The 2,804-nt window shown below is 49.9% G+C and overlaps 1 protein-coding gene across 1 annotated transcript in view; it reads left to right on the top strand.

The window, feature by feature from the left end:
* The window catches only part of NUP93 (nucleoporin 93), a 104,411-nt gene that overhangs the window by 29,256 nt on the left and 72,351 nt on the right, over positions 1 to 2,804 (top strand). The gene's annotated exons all lie outside the window — the stretch shown is intronic.

Below are 2,804 nucleotides of genomic sequence, written 5' to 3' on the forward strand. Positions count from 1 at the left end.
AACACCCACTTCCTTTCCCCCCACCTCCTCCTCTCCCATGTTCCCTGGGAACCGTCAGTCATGTTTTCTCCTCCAAATTGTTCATCCAGCCTATCTTATTTAGACAGACTGCTATGTTCCTTTTCTAACGAACCTCTGGAGTTGAGTTTTGGGTGCTTGGGAGCTAGCCAGAATGTGGAGGAAATCCCTCTGCGGCCTCCCCCAGATGTTACTGTGTGAAGTACTGGCTGGCTCTAGTTTTACTGGCATCGATAAAGGCAAGGCAGAGGAAGCTGGTAGGGGTTTAGGGAAATACATTTACATCGCTTGTTGTTGCTGACTCCCCGGCAGAGTGCACACAGTTCCGCCAGGCTCCGTGTGCAAGTCCATGGCCCTGGTGACACTCTCGGTGCTGTGCAGCTTTCCTCTCCCTCCCCTCTGAGTTGTTTCTCCTGACTCACATCAGCCCCCGCCCCATCAGGTCCCCATCCAGTGTTTCATGTGGCTTTTGTCCATTTGAGTCCACGTGGATGTACAAGAACACAGTGCCCAAGACAGCCGCTCCTCCGTAGTTTAATTCACCAATTGGTTTTAAGACAGCTTGAGGGGATCTTTCTGGTTGAAGGTGTAAAGAGGATCCCATTTCAGGGTGTCATCTGGCCTCTGGGTTTCAGAAGACCTGGAGTCCTCGAGAATGTGGGAGTCTCTGCTCCAGGCAGGAATGTGTAACTGGGGAGCCAGGCAGCCAAATGTGGCCAACTTCTCTCCCACGCTGTACCCCAGCACCATGCCCTCCCTGCAGACACTGCTCCTGCCCGGCCCTGCGTTGCCTGAAGCGGCCCCCACCTGGAGTCTGAGGCGCTGTGCTGGAGAACAAGGACCTGGTGCCAGCTGAGTTGCTATAGTTATAAGTTAATTGCATCAGCTTTTCAGCCTATTAGGAACAAAATGGGAAACTGCTTTCTGGGTAACAGTGATCACTCATACTCTCTCTCTGTAAATTTCCATTCTTTCTCAGCTCTTTATACCTTAGAGTCAGGAAGTTGGAGCATTGAAAGAGTGGGTCTCGGGTGGGGCAGGTGCTTGAACAGAACCGGAAGGGCTGATGACTGTATTTTTCCATCTTCTTGATAGGCAGCGGCACAAAGTGTGATGTGAATATTTTAGTACAGGCAGAGGGCAGAAGAGAAAACCGAGCGGGGGAGAAACACAATCTTACATGCAATAAGTTGGAAAGAAAAGTTTGTCTGAGAGGTTATCGTGAAGATTTGATTATAGATTTAAGATGGCAGTGTGCTGAGTTTGCTCATTTGCCTATCACACTGGTGGGAGAACTTTTCTTTTTAGGGAACAGCTCTGATCGTCTTTTTGTTGGATCTTTTTACGTTGTTATCTAGTTTATTTTTCTTGTCAACAGTAATACACATGACACATGTATTCGTGTGAATTAGGGATTGTCAGTTACGGCTTGTGCCTGCGGGAGGTGCACACATTCTACAGTTAAGAGCTTGACTGCTAACCAGAAGGTTGGTGGTTCAACCCCCCCTGCGTCTACCGGTGCACACATTCTACAAGTACGACCTCCGTGAAGCACTTGCGCATCGTCAGTGACCTCCCCACCCACCCTCCCAGCAGAGCTCCCTCTCTGGATCGCTCCCCTTCAGTGAGAAGGCAGACAACCTAGAGGGTGACAGAGAACACGTGAGCAGTCACGCTCCCTAACCTTATCCTCCGAGGTAACTGGTGCTAGGAATTTGCTCCTTCGTGCAAAGCGAACACAAATAGCAGTTCACTCAAAGTCATACAGCAAATTGTTACTTTAGTTATCCTCCGACTGTGGTTAGGGACATCAGATTATTATTATTTTTTTACTTTGATCTCCTGTGACAGTAGAACATCACGTTGGGATGTCTAGGCTGTCATCTTTCCTGTAGCAGGTCACTAGATATTTCTTGTGCAGAGACGCAGGGGGGTTTGAACCACCAACCTTCTGGTTAGCAGTCAATCTCTTAACTGTTAACACTTCCAAGGTTTCTTAATGCTGCTGCTGTGAGCTGCTGTCGAGCCCCTTCCGCCTCAGGGTGACCCTGTGTATGAGAGAACCGTTTGCGGCCCCGCCCTGCACCACTGTCACAGTCTCATCGCTGAGTTTGTGCCTGTAGTTGCAGTCACCGTGCCAAACCAATGCGGAACCACTACCCCACCGAGGAAGAGCGGGTTGCTCCCAAGCTGGACAACCTGTGTCCACGTCCGGGCCCTGCCACCTCTTGGCTCCACAACCGTGCACAGTTTGGTTCCTGGTAGGGTAGAGGGCGTGCATTCAGCTGCCAACCACAAGGTCACCCTTCAAACCCACCGAGGGCTCCTTGGGAGAAAATGAAGCTGTCTACTCCTTGAACGATTTAAAGTCTCAGAAACCCAGGGGAGCAGTTTCACTCTATCCTGTCCGTTTCGCTCTGTTGGTGTGTGAGTCTGGGTAGACGAGAGAAGCAAGTCCACAGAAACTCATATATGTATAAGAGTCTTCTATAAAGTGTCTGTGTACATTAAGAAAACATCCCAACCCAGTGCTGTCCAAGCCTATAAGTCCAACATTAGCCCAGATGTCCGACACCAATCTACAAATACCTCCTAAATCTCACAAAACACACACAATGAGGTAACTGCAGGAGGAAAACTGAATCAGTAAACATGTAAGCATCTCAGCGCTGGCAGGGCTCTCCATGCGGCTGCTCCAGCACCCAGGGCTGCATCGGGGATAGGTCCATGTGGCTTCTCCTTGGGGATATCTTGCAGGAAGTGAATCTTGCAAGCTGAAGCAGGGA

This window comes from Echinops telfairi, unplaced genomic scaffold, assembly GCF_000313985.2.
Source record: "Echinops telfairi isolate 266 unplaced genomic scaffold, ASM31398v2 ScPeMD7_2291;HRSCAF=2852, whole genome shotgun sequence".
NCBI classification, from domain to species: Eukaryota; Metazoa; Chordata; class Mammalia; order Afrosoricida; family Tenrecidae; genus Echinops; species Echinops telfairi.